We start from the raw sequence: 19,144 nt of genomic DNA, 5'->3' as shown, positions 1-19,144 counted from the left end.
GCTTCAATTACATTCTAACAATGAGACTGCAGAAAAAGGTGTTGAATCTCCCACCTCAGTCGAGTCGACTCCAAGTATTTCAGAGTCGACCCTCAAGATAACCGAGTCGACTCCAATAAGGTCCGAGTCGACTCCGAGGCAAATCAGCTTCCTAAAGACAAAGAAAAAGAGGAAGCAAGAAGAAAGGAAGAAAGAGATAAAAAGGAAGAAAGCCTTGACCAAGAAAGAGTCAAGCCAGAAAATAAAAGTTAGGAGCAACAATGATGATATTAGCTCCAAGAAACTACAAGAGGTAACGGACTTGTGCTTTATGGCACAGGAAGACAAGGTAAAATCTGAATCTACTTTTACCTCAAATGATTTTCAAGACGAATTCTCTTATGATGAATTATTAAATGCTTTTCACGATTTGTATAGTGAATGTAGAAAATTAGCTGTAAAGAATAAAAATCTTAAGAAACTAAATCTGAAAATTTCAAAAGAAAGAAATTCTAATGATGAAATACAAGAGAAACTAAATTCTGAAAATGAAAGCTTAAGGTCATTTTCAGAAGAATTAATTCAGAAAAATCATAGCTTAATTAGAGAAAATCAAAACTTAAGTAAAGAAATTAATCAATTAAAATCTTTTATTAACAAATTCACCGTAAGCTCAGAACGATTGAAAATGATGTTTGAAAGCCAATATGTTGCTTATGATAAATCAAAACTTGGCTTGACTCCTTTACTTAACAATAAACCTCTAGAGAAAAAGGTTATCAATTCACCATGCAAACCATTAAATAAGATAACTTATCTCAAACATGAAAAGAATGGGAATAACAACTTTACCTATCGTTCTAGTATAATTAAATCAAATGGTAAAGTTATTACTATTAAACAGATATGGGTTCCAAAAGGAACCATATGTCCTAACTCTCAAGGACTCAAGCAAGCTTGGGTACCCAAAATGAGAAAATGAGGATGTACACATAGGTGTACCAAGGTACCTATGGAACATAAAGAAACTTAAAAAGTTATTAACAAAAAAATAATAATAATGAAATCAGTAATTCTTGCATCTCATCATTATTTGTGCTTTAGTATTTGATATGATTTGCTAGTAGTGATCAATTTTGTGATATAGAAAATACTTTTGGAAATATAATCAAATCATTTCATTTTACTCACTAGTGGATAAGGTGCTAAATGATTAATCAACTTATTAAGAATAACTCTATGAATTCTCTTTATGCTTGATTGAGAGTTTTTATCTATGGCATTATTGTTTATTGATCATAGATATGATAATGTGTACTTGGTATGCTTTTGAATATATGCACTATGAATACCAAGATTAAAGAAACCATATTTGGCATATGAAATCAGCTCATGCTAGTATGTATTTAATCTCAAAAGACCTTGCCATAGGCTTACTTAGATTATCCTCTTAAAGGTCAAAGTTTTACTATGCATGCTAACTAAGGAAACAAACAAAAATAATTTCTAAATCTAGAGATGTTGTTTCCAACACTAATTTTTTCAAAAGCTTACATTGGATTTATTCTTGAAAAATAAAACTGAAGTATTTTTCTGTATTTACTAAATCTTGTAAAAGTGGTTCAAATGATAAAGGTTTCCAAACTGTGAAGATAAAGAGTATCATGGCACAGTGTTGAAAACCAAAATCCTGATAAAGGTTATACAGAAAATAATATTAAATCCAATGATTTCAGCACCAAGGACACCATAAGCAAAATAGGATTAATAGAATTCTTGAAGAAATGAAAAAGACAATTATGTATGATAGTCATCTACTTAAATAATTTTTAAAAGACTATCATCACTGCTTGTCATACATATGATTTCTATTTTTGATGAAAATTTTGATCTTCTGAAAAATGGAAAATGAACCATTGCATATCTTTCATATTTTTCAGTCGTACATGTTATTATGAAAATAATGCCAAATCTGATAAAGATACTTCTATCCTTGGATATCATTCATCAAGCAATGCATATAGAATATTCAATGAAAAGATTTTAGTTGCAGAAATATCAATTCATTTTATTCTTTATGAGACTAATGATTTATTATCAAAATACTAAAATCAAATTATATGGTTAATCTTTTACATATGTACTTAATGAAGAAAAATTGATGACTACTAAAAGACTAAATCAAGAAAAGAGGAAATAGATCTTGATAAAGATTCTTGCATGATTAGAAGTAAAGATCATCATTATCATGTGCTTGCTTCATGAGCTTTATATTCTGTCAAATAAATGTGTAGAATTCACTCCTATGTGGTTACTTCATTAAAAAGGAGATCTATGAAAAATAACCACCATATTTAAAAATACACATTACATATATGATAAAGCAATATGTGATTTAGAACAAGCATCAAAAGCATGATATATAAAAGCTTAAGCAACCTTTTTGATAGAAAGTAATAGTGATAAATCTATGCATCAAAAAGATGAATTTGTGATATCTTATTTGCTCAAAGTATGCATTGATGACATCATTTTTGGTTCTACTAATGAAGAGTTATATTGCAAAGTGAGTTTGAAATATGATGAATGAATTAACATCTTCTCTCAAACTCCAAATTAAGACAAACAGGAAAGGGGATCTTCATTGACCAACGTTAGTCCACAAGAAAACTCTTATAGAAGATTGGCATGAAGAAGGTATATCTATGACCCCATCTTGTTGAATTTGAAAAGGATGAGCAAAGTAGATCTATTGTGTTAAAGCTGTGTTGAAGCATGATAGAATAATTATTTTATCATACAGCTAGTAGACCAGATTGTATGCTCATTATGTGACCTTGTGCAAGACTTCAATCTACCTTTAATTAATCATATTTTATTGATAACAAATAAATCATAATCTGAATTTTGATAGAAATAAATGTTTAAGATAAATTGATTAAAACATAGTTAACATATCTTATTGATAATTATCTTAAGCAAATAGAATCTAAACTAAATTGACTTGAACTATCTTGGTTAATGAATCTATCTCTTTAGTTCAAATGATATGTGCTTGCTTATATTTAGGCAATCTCTTGAGTAAAGTGACTCAACATGCAACTATTGTCATATCTTATATTGAGTCATCTAGTTAAAAAATATATATGTTGGATGAATGCTTTGTATCTTAAAGAAACTAATGACCTTTCTTCAAGAAAGAAAAATGAGAAATTTCAACTTGAAGGATATCTTCATGTAAGATACACTAAACATTCACATGCAAACAAGAGAGAGGATCTTCTTCAGCCAAAAGTTCACACATAAGAAATCTAGTTTGGCTTGAAGAACATATAATGAATAGGTAATTTAGATACCCTTCTCACAAATTAGTTGAGCAAAGTCAGTAACTTAAATCTTATTATGGCATGATTAAATTCTTTAATTATTAATTTTTGATATCATGTCTATATGTGTATTGACTGACTTATACTTTTAGAAATTATTTCATGGTTTGCCCAAACTAAAATATATCTTTGCCTATGTCATAACCATGAAATACACAAGTATATGCTTAAAATGTTGATGTAAAATAACTTGTGAGAAGTTATGAATCCTTGAGCATAATGAAAATGTTGTTTGCATGATATACATATATATGATACGTAAGATTAATTCTCTATTCTGCTCTCTCATGAAAATTACTTGAGAATAACAAAAATAGAGAGAGATAAAGAAAAGAAAATGGATATTATTCAAGAGAAGTAAAATCCAAGTAGAGGCAAACACTTCAATCTTAAGGAAAAGCAAAACAAACTTAATATATTCGACACATTTGTGAGACTTGTGTGAGCATTCTTTTGGAAGGGATAAAATCCATAATTAATTACACTTAAACAGGGAGGTTTTGAAGTAAACATTTTAACCTTTCTATATTGCTCATCATAGGGATGGTGCCAATGGAGAGACTAGTGGTAGTACCCGGCACTATTTGACCCAACTATTCGGTGTAGGGCATATTAGGGACGGCACAAGAGGGAGGCTAGTGGTAGTACCTCGTGCCCCTTCCCAACTCCATCGGATAGGGAGCAAATAGAGTATAGAGCATAAGAAAGTAAAAATGAAAGACAAAGTAAATGAAAGTATATAAGAAGAATTAAGTTTTTTTTTATCACTTGAAAACATAATTTAAGGATGAAATCAATGCAAGATAATATTTAAATAGGAGGAGTTTATTTGAAAAGAATTGATTTTGATCCTTGACATGCTTGTTCTTATTATTTTAATGTATGACTTAACACTTAATATAGTGTGCATATGGTATGATGTCTTGATTTATGGGTTCTCAATGTTTTACAATGCTTCATGCTTGGATAATTTGATTGAATATTTGGAATACTATATAAATTTTTTTTGTATTGTTAAAAAGAAATTTCAGATTTGTCATTCACAATCATCGTTAAAATCTGAAAGGTGAATAAATTTGTAAAAAGGAGAAGAGAAGGATATTTCTATTTAGGCAAAATGAATTGAGTTTGTTCTATCCTTCAAACCTTGGTATATAATGTGCTAAACATAAATACAAATATTCTGAATATCCTCTTATATGTGTGAAATATGTGTCTTCAATCATAATGATTTAAGATGAGCTACAATGTGGAAGATCCATATCTCAAATTATGACTTTAAAAGCCTCTATTGAAAATCTTTATGAAATTCAGAATCTAATTTTGTATAAAAGCTTAAACTCAATATGATTTCTAAATAAAATCTTAATTTAAGAAAAACAGAATTAATTTTGATGCCTTGGTTGATTGCTCCGATACGCATCCGAAACATATCATTTCTTATCTTCAAAGTATACTAATATTGGTCTAAATGATGTGTCTTTCAATGATCTTAATTGCAAACAAATATTTTTAAATATATGAGTTTATTTTGATATTAAAAAGATTTATTATGCTTCATGTATCCATTGCAGAAAAACTATAATTAAGAAATTGAGTTCTATAAATAGATATACTTCAATGATCATCTATATGTTTTTCTCTCCTACATTATTAAAGACTTCCATCAATAGAGTGAATGATCTTAAAACTAGAAATATTTCAGTTCACTCAAATGACTCTAAAAGAAAGAAAATGTAAATGCTTTTGAAAGAAATTGAGCTTCAAATGAATCATTTTCTGATTAATATTTCTATACATTTTCTCTAAGATTAAGAGAAAGCATAACTTGTTCGTAAAGGATTAGAAAGAGTAATTACTACAAATTTTGGAATAATACTAGATTACTCTACATTCTCGATATTACAGAATTTCAGTGTTATTCACGTTTATCACTAAAATCTGAAATTCAACAATTTAAAATGATTAAAGAAGAATGCATCTTTTGAGGGGGAGCTTTAGATATTCAGTATCCTATCCCAAAGACACTTTATTTTGATGCATACTTTGAATTTTATGGATTGATTTTGATGAACCTCCTTATATTGCAAGACATGCTTTAATTTCCTTGAGATGAGTTCTATAAAGGTTGTCTTATCTCAAACCTTGAGTCTTATGAAAATAAGCTGAAATATATTTTTGAGATTGACAATCTTATTGAACATTATCTTAGGATTCTAAACTCTTAAATGGAATGATCAATTGAGGGGGAGAAAGAAAATTTCAGAAGGAGAGGTCTTATGGAACTTAATCGCATAAATCTATAACTAAAGGAGAGAGAAAGAACACTAAATGAAAAGTGATTCTAATACTCTCCAATATGTATCATCTGAAATTTAAATCTGAAAATCTGTATGATACACCTTGAGGCGTGTTATTTGGTTAGTATATCTCATGCATCACTCTTGAACCAAATTGCAAATCTTAAGAGCCTCTAATTTAATGAAAAAGGGGGAGAATAATGTGTTAAATTTTCTTGAGTATCTCTTAGAAAATCTATTTTTGGAACTTCAATTTTGTGCAAATTCATTATTTTATGTATCAAATTATGCTTATTTTCTAAAGGAATAAAAGAAAGTCTTTAAAAGAGCTCAAAGATGTATCAAAAATTGCATAAACTCATATTTTGGTATTTGTGCCCCAATGCTCTTATTATCATATAAGAACTTTGAAGTCATTAAGAATTAATGATCCAACATGATGATATGTTTTTCCAAATATATAAGTTTTGATCTTTTACTCTGAAAATTAATTAAATTGCTCTCATGTTGATAAAATACTTAATAGATTGGGCAAAAGGTCTTAAACGAACAAGCTTTCATACTCAGTGAAGAGAGGTTAGATTTCCACTCATGTTTTTCCTTGAATATCATTTGTAGTACTTCTTGAATTAACCTAAGGAAGATTCCACCTACACTTGATTAGAAAACTATCTGTGGTATCAAATTAGAAAACCTCTTGAATTCACACTCGATGTGTTCTGCTCTGATCTTTGTGCTTAATGTTTCACTATCTTTTTGATGTTGTCAAAAAGGGGGAGAAATATCTAAGTATATGCTATATACCTCAGAATGCTTTATTACTTTGAATTGAATACAAATCAGCTTAAAATTTAAATATGTTAATTGTGTTAAGCTGATTAAATCTAAAGCATTATCATGAAGTATGTTTTTACATATATATGTTTTCTACTTCATGCAACTTAGCTATGTATTATTTCTAGAAATCAATATCTTTTATATTACATATACTCCAAGTTTTGTCATCATCAAAAAGGGGGAGATTGATGACCCAAAGATTGATTCATAGATTGATTTTGATGATCACAAAACCTTGAAGTATAGATACTAATGTTTATGTTGCAAGGAGAAAGATATTTATTTTGCAAGGAACATAGCAAGTTGGGAGAACACAAGAAGGCCTCCAAAGCTCTCAAGTTGGAAGAAAGCTACAATTTATTGGCCCAAGCTTAAAGTTCAAAGGATTCAAATTGGAGGAGTAAAATCAAAGAAAAAAATTCAAAAGAATAGTCTTCGAGTCGACTCCTGAGGAATTCGAGTCGACTCCAATGTTTACCGAGTCGACTCCGGGGAAGCATGAGTCGACTCCTAGGAGTCACAGGCAGAAAAGTCAGAGAGCAGTTTTCGGGTCTGAGATTCGAGTCGACTCCAGTGGAACGCGAGTCGACTCCGATGGTTGGTAGGTCGACTCCAAAGAAAGCAAGAGTCGACTCTCAGCGGAACACAAGGAAAAAGTCAGAGAGCATTTCATGGACTCTGAGATTCGAGTCGACTCCCGCAATACACGAGTCGACTCCGAGACTGCGCGACCATCAACAGACAGAAGATCAAGTTACTGCCTCTGAGATTCGAGTCGACTCCCAGACAGCTCGAGTCGACTCCACGATAGCTTCACGTCAAAAGGCAGAAGACCAACTTTCAGAAACTGAGAGCCGAGTCGACTCCGAGGAAGTTCGAGTCGACTCCAAGACTGGATGAGCCAAAAGACAGAGGATTGGGAGTTCGGGCTCTGAGATTCGAGTCGACTCCCAGGACAGTCGAGTCGACTCGAGAGGACAAAATTCAAAATTGGATCCACGGACTTCAGTGGATGAGCCGACTCCGAAATTGCCAGGTCAGCTCCAGAAGTTGGCGAGTCGACTCCAGGTTAAGCCGAGTCGACTCCCAGTCAAGGCATGCACTTTAATTCAAATTTGGAACAGTGGCCGAGTCGTCTCCAGTAAAGCACGAGCCGACTCCTGCAACAGGCGAGTCGACTCCTGATCGCGCGAGTCGACTCCGATCCCAACGGTAATATTGTCAGGAAGTGCAGACTGTGTCCAACGGCTCTATTTTTGTCTCTAACGGCTATATTCTTGTTTCCACGCCATCTAAAGCTATAAAAACAAGAAGAGAGCTAGGGGAGAAATCATGAAAATGGGAGAGATCATCTAGGAAAGAGATCTCAAAGAGATTACAAAGGAAATCTCCCACAAGCACAAAAGGGCCATCCAAAATGAAATAGAGAGAAGAAGAGCATCCAAGTGAATCCGAAAGCTTCCTCTCCATCCGTGTGCTGCCTCGGGGATCCTCTACTTCATGCCAAATCAGAGGAGGATCAAGTAAAGAAGAAGCCGAGCTCCTCCATCTTCAAAACTCGTTTGAGGGCTTCTCTTTACTCTATTTGTTTATATTGTCATATCTGCTTGTTTAAGAAGCTTTGATTTGTTTTTATTCTTTGTTTTAATATCTTGTAACTTGATTCAATCAAGGGATTGAATCAAGGGGTTAAAGGTTTGTTGGTGAGCCAAAGGGAAAACCAACGGATTAAGGTTTGTTGGTAAGCCAAAGGGAAAACCAACGGGATTAAGGTTTGTTGGTGAGCCAAAGGGAAAACCAACGAGGTTTAGGTTTGTTGGTGAGCCGAGGGTAAAACCAACGTGTAAGGGTTTGATTGTGAGCCCGGGAAAACAATCGGGGTTGGTTCTAGTCGGTGAGCCTGGGAAAACCGACCGAGTTTGTTGTGCGCTCGTATAACAACAAGTTGGGTTGTGAGCTTGTAAAACAACCGGCTGTAATCGGTAGGATTATAGTGAAATTCCCAAGAGGTCTTGGGGAGTGGATGTAGGTGCTGGGGTGCACCGAACCACTATATGTCCTTTGTGTTTGTAATGCCTCTAGTTATTGTCTAACTAACACACTTACTTACTTAGATAAATTGCTTGCTTAATTCTTATCCGCACATCCTTTAGTTGCAAGCATATTTAATCAAGTCGAAGTCTATACATCAAACCCTTGCTAAGTTTAACTTTCACTGTGCATCTATACAACTTAGCATAGTTAATCAAAAAGTACTAGAAGTAGTTTAAAAGTTTTAAAAGACCCAATTCACCCCCCCCTCTTGGGTTGTATCTACTGGGCAACAGACGCGTTTTACATCAAATCTGTTCATAACCATCGAGATGACCACAGCATCATCGTGGGGAGTTTCGACTCTCTCCAAGTCCTCATCTGAGAACGAGATGGTTTCTGAGGCGCGTAGGCACTTCGGGGGGGTTCCTTCCTCTGGAGCTTCTCCGACCGAGGCCCCGCCTCGGATGGTGTTGATGGTGCCGGCGATGGGCCTGTTAGCATTAGGATCTTCGGGCTGTGCGGCTCTCTCCGCTGGCCTTTTCTCTTCACGCCGGCTTCGTACGAACCGTTCGAGTACTCCTCGGCGAATGAGTGCCTCGATCTCGTCTCGGAGCTGGAAGCAGTCCTCCGTATCATGGCCATAATTCCGGTGGAAACGACAGTACTTCCGGGGATTGCGCCAAGCTCCAGAATCTCGTCTCGGGGGGGGGGGGGGCGGAAATAGTCCCGGCCCTCGATTTCCATGAGAATCTCGGCCCGAGGAGCAGTAAGAGGAGTGTAATTTTCGTACCTCCCATTGGGTATGCGGGCCCGTGGTGGAGACCTCGGGCGGAGCGGGGACCTTTGCCGAGGTGGTCCCCGTAATCGGTGTGGACTCTTCAGACGGGGCAGATTCTTGGCATGGCGCGGGGACGGGCTTCTAGGGTGGCCGCGCTCCTCGCGGCGTCTTTTCTGCTTCTTGGAAGTCTGCTCGGCCCCGCTCCGTCTAACGGCAACAGCTTCCTCGGCTTTCGCGTACTTCCGCGCCCGAACCAACATTTCAATGAGGTCAGCAGGGAAGTTCTTCTCAATGGAGAAGAGGAATCTGTAAGACCGGGCTCCAGTCTTTAGTGCTGACATGGCGATTGACTGGTCAAGCTCCCAGACTTCCCATGTTGCGGGGGTAAATCGGTCCAAATATTTCCTAAGGGACTCTCCCTCTTTTTGTTTTATATCGAGGAGGAAGTCCGAGGTCCGCCGCTGGGGTCGGCTGGCAGCAAAGTTGCTGGCGAACTGTCTGCTGAGCTGCTCGAAGGAGGAGACGGTGCTTGGCTTCAGCCCGGTAAACCAAAGCCGGGCTGCTCCTCGGAGTGTTGCTGGGAAGGCTTTGCAAAGCATGGCCTCCGAGGCTCCCTGCAGGGCCATTAAGGCCCGATAGCTTTCCAGGTGGTCAGGGGGTCGGTCCTACCGTTGTAAGGCTCCACCTGGGGCATCTTGAATCTTGGCGGGACCGGCTCATCTTCAATTTGTTGGGAGAAGGGGGACCTCGTGGTGAACTCGAAGTCACCATCGCGTTCCGACCTCCTTCCGTGGAGTGCCTCAATCTGGCGCTCCAGCTTCTCGACCTTCTTGTCGAGCTCATCATTCTGGGGGATCGCCGCGGCGGTCTGCTCCGGCGCAGGTTGCCTTGGGACTGACTCGGCTTCTGACGGTTGTGGCCAGCCACCAGGACCTCTCACCGGGTATTCCCTCCAGGGGGAGGCCTGAGCTTGGGAATCTTGACCTCGGAGGGAGAATCCGCTTGCAGGAGGCACCGGCTGAACTGGGGCTGGGGGGAGCGGTGCCGTTGGGATGCCCCTGGGTTGCAAGCTTTGGACAGCAGTGGCCAAGGCCTGGACCTGTTGCACCAGGGCATCAAACTGCTCCGGCCGAACTCGGAGAGTTGACTCGGCCGGAGGTGGCGAGTTCTGGACAGAGTGTCCAGGACTGGGTGGAGGACGTCGAGAGGCATTAGAAGCTCCCTTGCTTCTCAGCTTCATGGCCGCAACTCGGGCCCTTCCTCTAGCGCCAAAAGTTGCTGGAAATTGGACCGGGGGCGACCGTCGGCTGAGGGGGGAGGAGCTCCTGCTGGTGGAACGGTGGGTGGCGGTACGTCGGCTGGTGGCGTCCTCCTGGAGACCTGCAAGAAGCCGGTGGCCGGGGTTTCCGGCGCCGGCCCTCCGACGCTTAAGTCAGAAGGGGAGCAGTATATGAGTGGAGATAGCAGTAGGTGGGAGAGAGGAGAATGTTTCTCTTCTCATTTTCTGTTGTTCTTGTCGTCCCTCCCCCCGGGTTCCCTTTTATAGAAGGATATTATATTACCTGGGAGGTGACAGGGCAGATTGTCCTCTTCGTGATAATTGAGCACAATCATGTTCATTAATGGCGTTGTGGAGGATGAGACCGGATCAGACCGGAGTCAGCGAATTGTCGTGGTTGATCGGACCTGGTGGAGTGGTTCAACCGCCCGCTGTGGAGGGCCCGGGGTCCGTAGATAACAAGCGCATTAATTGTTGAGTGAACCGATGATCAGGGAAAGCCATACGTTTTGATGGTCAATTGATCCGGAGATCATCTTGAGCCGTGTTCATTAATGGTTGAGTGCACTGGAGGCCTGCAGAGGCCATGTGCATTAATGATCGGGTGTGCCGGAGGCCTGCGAAGGCCATATGCCTTAATGGCTTGACGACGATAGCAGAGTACGGTGGAGTTGGATATCTAGTTGTCAGGTTCTCTCTAAGGAATCAGGCCGGAGTCGAATATTTGGACAAGGCATTTTGGGGCTCGGCACCTGGCCAAGCCAGTTGCCCAGTGGGGTGCCTTCAACTCGAGGTCGGCGCATTCTGGTCGGCGCTCCCTGGTCGGGCGCCTTCTGGTCGGCGCGACCTGGTCGGGCGCCTTCTGGTCGGTGCGACTTGGGTTTTCCCCCAACATGTATTTTGGTCTAAAAAAATTATAAATCTAAAATAACTTTCCGACGCATGCTTAAAATACTTTTTCGAAAAAGCTATATTTTGAAGCTTCTTCCAAATAGACATTTTCAAGCAAATCAAAAATAGCTTTTCGATTTTTTATCAAAATTTTTGTTCTATTTAAAAGTATTTTTGGAGAGTCAAAAAGTATTTTCTGGTTTACCAAAAGCTCTGTCAAAGAGGACTCTAGTCTCCTCCTTGTCAATTCCATTTTAGTGCATAGAAAAAAAAAGAGCTCGTTAGCATGGTGCATGAACAAATTGGTTCCAGACAGAGTGAGGGAAGCAGATCGGTTGTGCTGCCCAGAATAGCAATTACTCATTTTGAGATGACTTGTTAAGTTATTTATTTATTTATTATGCGAGATGAGTACCTAAGATGGTGACGTGTGGTCGTGTAAAGGCCAAAATGACTTTCTCCAAAAATATACTGAAATATCAGTCTGAACAGGAATTCTAAAAATAGATTGTTTTATCCATGTCTCTAGCATATATAAGGCCCAATAGCTCCATATCGAAAAGACTCGTTTCAGAGCCTGTGCATATGAGGCGGACGTCTCCAAATCCTGCAGACGCATTTTGCAAGAAAAATAAAATCGGAGAGAGGTGAAGAATGCTTGCATGAAGCCGCAGAACTGTACAATATCTGGCAGGGAAGCCCTATATTCCCCTTCATGTGGCCCCCACATGGGCACTGGGTGCCTCATGTGCCCCGCGGAGGCGGAGGCGTAACATTTGGTATCAGAGCCGAGGACGGCTCTTGTCCAATGGTGGAAAAGGTGTGAGGCCTAATAGTCCCACATCGGAAAAACTCGTTACAAAGCCTGGGCATATGAGGCGAGTGTCTCCAAATCCTGCAGACGCGTTTTGGGAGGAAAACAAAACCGAAGATATTTTTATTATTGGATATTGCATTAATTTCTTAAAATGGTACCTAATTTTGGATTTACCATATTAAGAAGATTCTATGAGGTTTTTTTTTTTGTAAAAGATTCTGTAATCTTTAATATTAATCATTGTTTTGAAACAACTCGGACTTTTTCATTTTTAGATTTTAAATCGGTCATCCAATGGGATTGCCAAAACCATGGTTATTAAACAAAAACTGTATATCTAAAATCTTGGTTTTATTATGGGTGCCTATATTTTTATGTTCAGAATCAGCATATTCCGTGATATCAACCAATGCTATTAATATACTAGTATGTTAATATTAGTAATTCTATTTACATATTATTAACATATCTTAAAAAGGTTCTAATAAATATCATAAATTAATGTATGAAAAGTAGAAGTTAATTTTGAAATTACAATGTTGATCAAGTATGAAATATTATGGATCTATCCTCTGAGAAGAGGGTGCAAATCAATATTGCAATCTCAAAATATCTTAGGTTCAGTTTCCTTGTGTCTTTATATCATAATTTGAGATCTTGACGTCATGCCCTGAACCATCACCCAGGTCAGCCATATGAAACAGTCACACACTCTTTAGAGCAAAGCTCCAGGGAATATACTAGACTTGAAAATCAATTATAGTCTCTCTTATCTATGAACAATAATAATCTCATTTTATAACAAGTAACAAATTTGTACAAAATTACAAAATTCATTCATCCAACTAGAAATAAGGATGCTCTATCTATTCATTTCTTCCACTTGTGATCTCAACCATAGCCAAGTATTATACAACCTATAACTCTGGAAAAAAAAAGGGAGGGTTGTGAGCTTTACAGTATAGTAAGAATCTCTACATACTCACACCAATATAATAATATAGTTTGAAAATAGTAATAAGCAACATCAACATAAAAATATAAATTATGAAACCTATTTTCAAACATCAAATATAACTCAATTAAATAAACAAATATCCGTATATAGATACATCAAATATTCAACTTATCAAAAGAGATAAATCATGACATACCAATAAGTAAAACCTTATTATTCAGCATTAGTTTCATGTGTCTTAGCATTCGTTTCTCATTATCTCAATTTCAAGTTTCATAGCAATTATTTTTTCGGCTTTGGACTAACCAAGATCATGACCCAGTCCAAGACTGTTAAACAAAATCCCACGCATCAGCCTGTGGAGGCTATCTCATGCATATGTCCGTGGAGGCTATCTCATGCATATGCCCGTGGAGGCTATCCCATGTATAAATTCGTTGAGGCTATCCTACGCATAAGCCTGTGGAGGCTATCTCATGCGTAACCCATGGAGGCTATCCCATGTGTAACCCATGGAGGCTATCTCACGCATAAGCTCGTGAATGCTATCTCATGACGAGGTTAGTCTAAACCATATCTTTTTTGTCTGATTTGCATGTTATTTTTCTCAAATCGCTTTCCATTTACATAATATATTTCTCACAAATTCAAGGTAGCTGGTTCACATAATCATGTTTTCAATATCTGATATATATATATTAATCATACAAGTATATTTGTACTGAAAATTATATAAAACATACCATCACATGCCAAATCAAATCTATCAATGTAAATCTCACAATGCAAATCTTACGATATAAATCTCATGATGCAAAACTAGCGGTACGAATTAATAAATGTGTATGCTATTGTCCAAACGTGACAATCCAAGAAGGGGAGGTGAATTGGGTTTTTCAAATTTTAACTCTTAATAGTACAGCGGAATGAAATTAATTCTAAGTACTTTTCAAAAATATAAAATTCAGAAATAAAGATAATGGTCACACACACAAAGACGCAAAGTTTTATAGTGATTTGGGGCACTTCAAAGCACCTACGTCCACTCCCCAAGACTTCCCTTAAGAATTCACTATAATCTGTCTGATTACAGCCGGATTGCTTTTCCAAGCTCACAATCCAAACCTTACAATTGGTTTTACGGGATCACCAATTAAACCTATCCGTTGGTTTTGCGGGCTCACCAACAAACCTAACCGTTGGTTTTACGGGCTCACCAACAAACATTTATCCCCAAGTTTCAATATTTGAAACTTGTTACAAACAAATGTAAAGAAATTGATATGTATACAAAATAATTATTGCTCAATTTGAAATAAAAGCAAACTCAGTAAGTTGAGCAATGGTTGATTATGCTTTAGATTTTTGCCGATGAAAAAATGGCGCCGTGTAGAGCTGGAGCTTTGACTATTGATGGATCTCTCTTTGAATGCTTTTCTAATTTGCTCAGTTCCTTGCTCTAATTCAGTAGCTCACAGCAAAATAAACTTTCTTTTTGGCTCAAGCTTTCGATTGCTTTCTTTGAATACTCTTTTTCTCACTTCTTTTTTTTCCTTCTCATGATCCCAGTTGAATCCTTTGTTTCTTATAGTCTCTAAGAAGGAGGAAGTACATTACTAGCCGTTAGACACAAAAATATAGCCGTTACTAACATTTTTCCTCTATACTGTTCTTCTGAAAATATAGCCGTTAAAGCTGCCAGTCGATTTGGAGTCGACTCGTGTAAACTTGGAGTCGGCTCGGCTGGACTTGGAGTCGGCTCGAACTTCTGAGGTGTCGACTCGAGTTCGGATCCTTAAAAATTGATCTTCTGGCATTTATTGATGGAGTCGGCTCCGGATTTGCTAGAGTCGACTCGACTAACTATTCTTTTGAGCTTGCTTTTTGTTCTTCCCTTTGAGTGAGTCGGGTCGAAGATTCTTGGAGTCGACTCGGACATTGTTCATCCAAAAATCGGGTTTCCGTCTTTTTCTTAGGGAGTCGACTTGATATTTTCTGAAGTCGACTCGGCCACTGTTCATCCGAAATTCAGGTTTCTATCTTTTTCTCAGTGAGTCGACTCGATATTTTCTGGAGTCGACTCGGGCACTGTTCATCCAAAAATTGGATTTCTATCTTTTTCTCAGAAAGTCGAATGGATGTTTCCTGGAGTCGACTCGGCCACTGTTCATCCGATATTCGGGTTTCTATCTATCCTGAGAGTGTCTCAGAGAGTCGACTCAAGCTTCCAATGAGTCAACTCGACCATTGTTTCTAACTTTTGTTCTTTAGCTTATTTCGAAAGGAGTCATCTCTTGATCCTTTGGAGTCGACTTGCACTTTGCTAGAGTCGACTCGAGCTCTACATGAGTTGGCTCATGAGCGTGCCAGAAATATGCCACTTTTTCTGTTTGTGTCAGAGTCGACTCGAACCCTACTTGAGTCGACTCAAGGACTGTTCCTTGGCCATTAACTGATCCAAAGTGTTTTCATTTTAATCCTTACTAATTTATCTTGAATTATTTCGATATTTTTCTGAAACACTAAACATAAAATCATTAGTATAATAATATATTCTCAATGACTTTGTAACATCAAAATCTTACAAGGATCAATAATTTCCTTCTTTTTGATGATTACAAAACATTGAGTGTAAGCAGAATATTATGCAAGTAAAGTGTTATGTATCAGATGAGTCCGAATAGTCTATAGCAAAATGACATTAAATGCTTCCCCTATCTTGTTCATTAAAATGCCAAAATTATCATATTTTTGCATCAATATTTACATGCTTCCCTTATATAAATGCTCCCCCTTACTTTTGTATCAAATCAGTTGTGTCAAAGTAAGAGTTTGAATAAGATTTACTCCCCCGTTTTCTTTCTTTTTATTTATCTCCTCTCCCCCATGTTTTCCATATTTCTTCTTCCCCTTTTTGTTATCATCAAAAGGAGTGATTTATCGCTTGTGGTATAGTTGTTTGAAACTTTTATCTGAAGTCTTTGTTACTTGTTAGGTAAAATGCTTATAACCATACAATGAACATTTCACACAAAAACAATTGCTAAAAGAGATAATACTGAAAGTGAATTTTGTATTCATTGTAGACAGTCAATGCATATTACAAAAAGATTTGTCAGTACACTTAGTCTACTCTTCATCAGATGGGATGTCTACATGAGTGGTAGAGGATCTTTTTTCAGTGGGTCGAGTAGGCTGAGCAGGCCGAGCTGCTTCTCTCGCAATTTGTAGATCTAGTCTTCCTATAATGCTGCTGAAGGAGTACAATATGTTTTTGAATGAGTCTCCTTGTGAAAGTGTGAAATCCTCTACGACTGTTTTAATTCTTTGTAGTCCTTGTTCAATCTTTCCTCTCAAAACAGCTGCTTCCTTAGCAAAATCAGATATTTCAGTCTGATCAGGAGCTATTATCTTCTCTAAGATATGTTTAACCTCATCAGAAATACTTTGTATGTTCTGCTCAATCAGGGCTACTCTCTCAGTCAACTGAGAAGTCTCAGCTCGGCTTTTAGTAGTCACTTCATCCACAATGAAGCTAGCCAATGTCTGTAGCTGATCTTCATATAATCTATGAGAGGATTTAGCTGGCTGGTCTGTAGAGGTAGGAGGTGGAATGGGTGCAGCTAGAGTGGGTGAGGAGGATCTGTGTGAACTTTTCGGCTATGCTCAACTGGGTTCTCCTTCAGTCAGTGGGTGCTGCCCAAAGTCTCTCTTCTCCCACTTTCCTTCTATATTCTAAACCTCATTCTATGTAGTGACTTTGCATTGGAGACATCGGTGTTGTACAAAAGTCTTTTGGGTTTCCCATCAGTGATTTGGACTCCAAACTCCCTAAATATCAATGTAATTGCCATACCATAGGGTAAACTAGCTTTGACCTTACTGGCTGCTTCACTCATGTATAGCATTATCATCTTAGGCAAGTTTAGGCACATACCCTCAATTACACAATGCATCACAATGATATCTCTCTCAGTGATAAAGTCAAATCTGCCAGTTTTAGGAAATAGGATCCTACCAATAATATGATGTAGCAACCTCATTTCCATTGACAGTTGATTTGCATAGATAACTTCTAGTGGACTCACTTCATCTCGCCCTAGGATAACTTTCAAAGCAGATTCCTTCTCCCCATGCACTGTTAGGGCTGGACCATCAGTGGGCATTTTCAAAACTCGGGAGATTAGTTGCTCATCCACCAATATTTCTTTCCCCTTCACTGTACATACAAAACCTCCTGAACCTCTTCTCAGGAAACTATAGAAGTCTCTGACTAGGTCCGGGTAAGTTGGCAAGTCCAAAGAACAAAGATATCCCCAACCAAGATCCTTAAGCTTCTGCCCTATTTGGAGTCCCTCTTGCTCTAAAAACTCAAAATCAATCCTTCTACCGGTCGTCGCTACCTTCCTGCACAAGATCTTGGTGACAGAGCGGGAGAAGGGACTGGAGATGAAGGTATAGCGGCAACTATAGGTCCTTCACGGATTGGAGCATCATTTCTATATTTTGTTCTTCTTTCCTCAATCGGTGCCCTAGCGGATTTCTTCTTCCTCACGGCAAGTTGTTTTCTTGGACCTATTTCCGTGAAATCTAAGGAAAATCAAGAGAAAACTAGGGTTGATCCTAAGAAATCTCGCAATGGAGGGTTAGGAAGGGTTTTAGGGCTTGAAGGGAAAGAGTTTGAAATGAAAAGGATTCGAGTCATTCTGTCTTTTTGAATAGGTCGTCTCGACCTCGAGTCGACTCATGTGTTTACCGCGAGTCGGCTCGACCACGAATCAACTCGAATAAGTCCTCGAGTTGGCTCAAGCACAGTCTAAACAAGATTTTTTTAAAAAATCTTCTCCAAGTTAGATTTGATCTATGGGATCAACAACGCTCATAAGGAGAGTTCAATTTTGATCATTTGAGCATCGTTTTGAATTACATGAAGGACTTTTAGAGATGAAAGGAGTGCTTTATGAAATATTGAACTTATTCTTAAGCAAAGGGGTCACATATTCCTAATTCTCTTCTAAGCATACAAAATCTATCTTCACCTAGAGATTTTGTGAATATATCTACTAGTTGTCTCTCAGTGCTTATAAACTCAAGACTTATATTCGCATTTTGTACATGGTCTCTAATAAAATGGTATCTTATTTCGATATGTTTAGTTCTTGAGTGTTGTACTAGATTTTTAGATAAGTTAATTGCACTTGTATTATCACATTTTATGAAAATTTTATTACGTTTGATTCCATAGTCTCTTAACTGCTGCTTGATCCACAATACTTGTGCACAGCAACTTCCAGCAGCAATGTATTCGGCTTCAGCTGTTGACAATGCCACTGAATTTTACTTTTTACTGTACCATGAGATTAAGTTAGCCCCTAAAAATTGGCATGTGCCATTAGTGCTCTTCCTATCTAACTTACATCCTGCAAAATCAGCATCTGAGTAAGTAATTAATTCAAGACTTGATTCCTTAGAATACCATAGGCCTATTTTGTATGTTCTTTTTAAATATTTTAGAATTCTTTTAACAGCATTAAGATGTGATTCCTTAGGTTCTGTTTGATATCTAGCACACATACACATGCTAAATAGTATATCAGGCCTACTTGCAGTAAGATAGAGCAATGATCCAATTATACCTCTATAGAATTTAGTGTCAATGCTCTTACCTTTTTCATCACGATCAAGCTTACTAGAGGTTGCCATTGGAGTCCCCAATGCATTGCTTTCCTTCATCCCATATTTCTTAAGTATTTTTCTTGTGTACTTAGCTTAGTTGATGAAGATCCCCTCCTTGGTTTGCTTGATATGAAGTCTGAAAAAGAAATTAAGTTCTCCCATCATGCTTATCTCGAACTCACCCGGCATCAACCTAGCAAATTCCTTGC

General features: G+C 37.9%; 1 pseudogene; it reads right to left on the bottom strand.

Moving 5' to 3' along the window:
- Positions 1 to 18,239: 18,239 nt before the first annotated feature.
- On the bottom strand, positions 18,240 to 19,049 carry LOC148702308 (secreted RxLR effector protein 161-like; annotated as a pseudogene).
- Between the last annotated feature and the right edge of the window lie 95 nt (positions 19,050 to 19,144).

Source organism: Phoenix dactylifera, chromosome 10 (assembly GCF_051530095.1).
Source record: "Phoenix dactylifera cultivar Ajwa chromosome 10, Ajwa_hap1_PhDact_Kaust_v1.1, whole genome shotgun sequence".
NCBI classification, from domain to species: Eukaryota; Viridiplantae; Streptophyta; class Magnoliopsida; order Arecales; family Arecaceae; genus Phoenix; species Phoenix dactylifera.
Note: the sequence above shows the minus strand (reverse complement) of the source record. Positions and strands in the feature narration are given on the sequence as shown.